The following is a 6,021-nucleotide window of genomic DNA, read 5'->3' on the forward strand; positions in this document are numbered from 1 at the left end:
CAACTGCATAAGGGCTATTAAAACAAATAAACTCGCATTTAGACGCATTAACTGACAGTCCAATCTTAGATAGTTCATTGGTTAATATAGTAAAATTAGAAAGCAATCCACAGTGAGTCCGAGGAACAAGAAGAACGTCATCTGCATATGCAATAAAAGACAAACCAATATTACCGGAAAAAACAGAACTTCTAAGGGGACGCAGGCACAATGCAAGCACGCATTTAAATATACTAGGAGACAATACGGCACCTTGCCGAACTCCCTTATTAATTTTTACTGGTTCAGATATTTGGCCATTCCAGGTAACTTGAATTTTAGACTTTGAATACCAAGAAGACAATAAACTTAGTACAGAAGGATTAACACCTGAAGACGCAAGGGAAAATAGAGCCTGAGAATGCATAATATTGTCAAAAGCTCCAGAAATATCAACAGTAAGACAGTATAAAGACGTTTTAGTTTTTACGGCATCTTTCATGAGTCGGCTTAAAACATGATGTGCATGGGAGCAATCAAAACTTTTCCGAGGACCAAATTGAAAAGGCGTAAAATCATAATTCGACTCAATTTCTGGTAGTAAGAAATGTTCAAGCAACTTACTTAAAACACGATACTGTAATGGGACAATAATTTACACATGACATGGGGTCATTGCCTTGCTTTTGAATAGACGCTACACAGCCACAAAGGCAACTATCAGGAACAAGCGACTGTGCTAAGCAAGACTGGAAAAATATTTATAGATGGTTAAGTAGAGCAGGACAATCATAAGCGAAAAATTGGTAAGAAAGGCTGTCACCATCAAGCCTATTTGAATGCTTAATTTTTCTTAAAGCCCAGCGAATTTCAGATATTGCTACAGGCTGGACGTGAGCCTGCAGGAGACGGTATGGTAAAAGTGGTTTAAGCAACTTATAATAAAAAGACTGAAGAAAACTATTAAATGCACTGAACACACGCTTATAATGATCAACAAAATTAGCTAGCTGGAGACAAGATAGGGTAGATGGGGAACATTTCTCACTATTAATGACCTTATTCCAGGAGGCCTTATTGGTGGGAGGCCTTATATTAAAAGTGATGATCACCATCTAATAGTGTCTAAGATTAATTTAAACCTGAAGTCTCAGAAGGGCAGCTACCTTCCTGGAAGCCATGACAATGGTAGACTCCAAGAGGAAAATTTAGAGCAACTTACCAGGAACAGTTTAATACTAAACTGGAGAGTTTGAAATTTTACAATGCAGAAGGCAAAGGGAATAATTTTAGGAAAATGATTAGTGAAGTTGCTGATGGTGTCTTACGGAAAAAAGTTAGGAATGCAATTAGGAATATTAAGTGAAAATGCTTTATGTTCAATAGATAGGAAGAGGGGCTTGTACAGGAATAATCTGAGTGATAGATCACATGGCAATAAGAAGAATGTATAGAAAATGGAGAAAGCATTAAAATATGAACTAAGCAGGTGTGAAGTGGAGACTATGGATAAAATTGCCAAGGATCTGGAAGAAGCAGCAGACGGCATAATAGTAAAACAATGTACTGGCATGTTGATAAATTGAGAGGGAGTAGTCAATCTTGACTTGTTCCAGTTAAAGATAGGAATGGGGCTATAATTATTGATAAGGAAAGAGTTAAAGAGAGGTGGGCAGAACATTTTGAAAATGTGCTAAACCAGGATAGAGTTACAGAAAAAGATACAGAGGAAAACAAAAAAATTTTGACACCTTGGATGTGAAGAAAAATTTATTCTGCAAGGAAGAAATGGTGACAGTACAAAAAGAATTAGAAGATAATAATGCCCCAGGTGCTGATAGTGTGGTAAATGAGTTGTTTAAGTATAGTATAGTGGCAATGAGGTTAGAAATAGGTTACTGAGGATTATGAAAAAAAAATTGAAAAGGGGGAAGTACCTACTGATTTTGGGAAAACCCTAATTAATCCCCCATATAAGAAAGGGAATAAGAGTTACTTATTAGTGTGTTAATTATTAAGGCATTAGCCTGGTTTCTGTAGTTAGCAAATAAATTAGTATGATGATACTTTTTAGACTTAGATATGTAGTAAACAAAATTGTAAGAGAGAGAAGTGTAGTTTAAGGAAGGGTGGAGGATGTGTCCATCAAAATTTTAACTCTTAAGCTGATAATTGAGAAGTGCCTGTGTCATCAAACACCTTTAGTCCAGAGTTTTATTGATTATGAGCAACCGTTTTATTCAGCTGATAGAGGAGCTTAAAAAACGTCTTTTTGTGAGTGTACTGTCCGGGATGCCAGAACAAAGATCTAGATTAGTTACTCTAAAATTGTAGCCAATTGAGGCAAATATAATTGTATTATTGCCTCTGGAAACCTTTATTCTGCTTTTTCAGATCATTCTGTTCTTTTCCTTTCTGAGCTTTATCCTATTTTTAGGAATAAGGATTTTAGTGATATTCGAGTGGTCTATTTCTGTTTTTGTAAGTATTTTCTCTATCTTTATATTTGGTATAGGAATAAAAAAATAATGAATAAGTTTTACCCTTCCTAATATTACTGAGAAGCTGACTGGTTTACACGAAAAGCTTTTGAAAACAGCGTATAGGCGTTTGTTGCCTCACCATGGTTTGATTTGTTTGTTTTATTAATTTTATTATTAAATTTTATTGTTGTTTAATTGTTATTGTTTTTTTTATGTAATGTTATTGTTGATTTTCGTTTTTGAATCACTTTTTTTTAGTGTTTACTCCATTATTTATCTTGTGATGTAAATGGGTTATAAATAAATATTATTATTATTATTCTTGTATGGTATACCAGACAAATACATTAAAGTGATTAGTGCTATGTATAAGACAACACTGCAGCAGTTAAGATAGGAAATCAAGTTAGTAGCCAGTTTTGTATTAAATCAGGAGTTAAGCAAGGTTGTGTTCTATTCTCATTTGTATGGATCGTTTTGATGGAATATGTCTTAAGGAGCACAGGAAAGATAATGGGAGAACATGGAATCAAATGGGAAAGAAACACTCTCCTGGGCTTAGATTATGCTGATGACTTAGCCATTGTAGATGAAAGTGTGAGTAAAATAAGTTTTTTACTCACACTTTTATAGGTTTTGCAAGTTCAGGGTGCTGGAATAAGCTTGAAAATTAATGTTAAGGAGACTAAGTCGCTAAGGGTAGAAATAAGTCAAGATGAAAAGGTGACGTTGAGTAACGAAACGATCAATCAAGTGGAAAGCTTCACTTACATTGGTATTATTATTAGTAAAGATGGTGGGTGCCTTGAAGATATTAAAAGTAGTGTAGCCAAGGTTCCAGTTGTTTTTTTACATTTGAAAAAATTTGGAATATAGGGAAATTAGTCTGTAAACCAAGTTTAGAATATTGGAAGCTACAGTGATGATAGTGGTCAAATATGTTTCTGAAGTATGGGCATTCCAGAAAATAGGGGAAGATTTGGTAGATTTTTTTCCAAGAGAAATTGTCTGTGGATTGTTTTGGCCACCCAGCTGTCTGACGGTATTTCAAACTATAGACTCTGAAATAAGTAGTTCAGTCACACTTCTTAGGACTATAATGAGAGAATGGTTGAGATAGCTAGGGCTGTTCTGTGGATGAAGGATGACATATTGTCAAAGATTGTCCTTTTTGGCCAACCGTCTAAGACCAGACAGAATGCAGGACGTCTATGGTTGGGGTGGGAGGATGTCGAAAAGAAAGATTTAAGGGAATTGGGACTTCTTGGGAGGTTATAAAGAGGCATTGAATAGATTTGGCTGGAAGAGGAGCGTGCGTAGTTGTGCTGGCCTCAGGTGGCATGGTGCTGTAGAAATTTATTAATAGTAGTAGTAGTAGTAGTAACACTAGCCCAATTCAAAAAATAATATTTAGTTTTTTTTGAAAAGCTTTGTAATTTATTTCTTTTATTAGTTTTTTTTTAAATCATAATTAGCTTAAAAATTCAAGCAGAAAAGGATAAAATTCTAGTCTAGTCTAGGAACTGTAGTGTGGTGGTGCTGTAGGTTGGATCTCAGCTTGGTAATGCGGGACCCAGGGTTCTAACCCAGTTGTAGCTATACACTGCATGAGTAATGCAAGCACCTTGGTAGTCAAGAAGTAGTGTTAATCCAATACAATAGTTAAGAAACATTTTGATATCTTGGAAAGTAGTTGAGTTAAGTGAATGAAACTCTCAGGAATGCATCCATAGGCCTAATGAACTCATGGTAAGATATTTTGAAGCACCTAATTCTCCTCCTTCTCCCTCCAGAGGGCAATGACCTTTGATGACATTTGATAATTTTTGTAGCGAAATAGATTTTCAGCTCAAATTAGGCACAAAAAAATGTTTTGAACCTCATATCGGCTCAGTCCCAATTTATAAGGTTTCGTTATTTTTAAATTTGAGAAAAAAAAAATCCTTGATATGGATTGTAATACAACTGAAATAATAAGAATTGTATTTTCAAAACGAAAGTCAATGAAAAGGATATTGAAAACTCAAAACTAATAAAAATATTTTAGGTTAGAATTCAAATACCTTTCATGTTTGCAGTCTTCTAAACCCTAGAAATAAGCAAAGGGTAGACATAGTAGCTTGGTAGTACTTTCCCAGGGTATATTTTTGGTCCTTGATTCATTCCTAAAAGGTTCATTTACCTAACTCAACTATCTTCCAAGGTAGTAAGAAAGGTGTAAAATAAAATCCCCCCTCAGACAAAAACACACCTAACTAAGTACATACTGCCTGAAACAGGTTTTAGCCCTACTAGTCTATAGAAAGGTACTACATCCTTTTGTTTTTTGCAATTTTTTCATTCAATGCTCAGTATATCTGCTTTCTTACCAACATATGTTAAAGTAGCTCTTTTTGTTAATCTGAATGACCTCGCCTGACTCTGGTTGTCTATGTTCAATTTTAATCGTTGAATCACGGTGCTTCAAGAACCATTATCATCTTTGAAGTAGAGCAACCCTTGAAATATTTTTTGCGAGGGGGTTTCTTAATGTCCAGATTAACCTTTATTTGCTTTTAAAGAGAGTTTCTTTACCAAATCTTGTTTTGTGTGGTTTCCATATCCAAACCTCCCCCTTCTTTGCAATGAAGCATATGTATTTAATCTTTGATGGTACACTTCAAATATTTTTTCGATAAGTAGGGAGCTGTCACGCCATAGTATTTTTAGTGTAGGCTTTGTCCAAGTATACTCCCCAAAAAAAATTGTAGCTTTGAGGTAAAATGCTATAGCTGTAAAAAAATTTGAACTTGAGAAATATTATATATTTGGAATCGATATGAAAGGAAAATTTATTATGTGCACATTTTTTTCTTTTTTTAGGAGTTTTGGTTGCTATTGGCATGAGCTGCTCTATACTTAAAGTTCGTTACCATGTTTTTTTTTTATGAACACATTGTTTAACACATTCATCCTTAAATTTTTGGCCAATATTTTCAGTTAAAAATTTTCATCAGTAACTCTAAGAATATCAACATGAATAAATCAGAGATCAAGCAGTAATGCTTCTTTTTCAGGCTACCTGCTGTTTAGTTTTTTTTTTTCTTTTTTTTTTCTTTTTTTTTTTTAGCATCTTTATAACCCAACAATTTTTCTAGTTCATTTCTGTGGAAAGTTTTGGGTACCTTAATTGACAATGTCAAAGCTATTTTAAATTGTTTAATCCCAAAAGCATTACCCAGTACAGATCTAAAGTGTTATCATCCACTCCATAGCTTCTTTTTTGGCTCATATACTTTTATTAGGTTCATGTATTTATTGATTTTGTCTCTTCAGACTCTTCTGATTGCACTTTTTTTCCATGTCTCAGTCTATAGTAGTAGATGTACACAGACCTAATCGTACAGAAAAGGAATTGAAAACAGGAAAGAGCCTTTTCTGGCCAAAATGTTTAGGATGTTTCCTTGGAGTTTTCTTATAGGTGGAGAGGGTATTTCTCCTATCCCCCTTTGTGCAAGTACGCATAACTGTTTACTGTATTCTCGTATGCTTAGTATTATGTTACTATCATTAATTAATA

General features: G+C 34.3%; 1 protein-coding gene across 1 annotated transcript in view; it reads left to right on the top strand.

Moving 5' to 3' along the window:
- LOC136042821 (MDS1 and EVI1 complex locus protein EVI1-B-like) overlaps positions 1-6,021 on the top strand; it is a 60,098-nt gene that overhangs the window by 11,771 nt on the left and 42,306 nt on the right. The window lies entirely within an intron of this gene.

The sequence above is a fragment of the Artemia franciscana genome, unplaced genomic scaffold (assembly GCF_032884065.1).
Source record: "Artemia franciscana unplaced genomic scaffold, ASM3288406v1 Scaffold_209, whole genome shotgun sequence".
Taxonomy (NCBI): Eukaryota; Metazoa; Arthropoda; class Branchiopoda; order Anostraca; family Artemiidae; genus Artemia; species Artemia franciscana.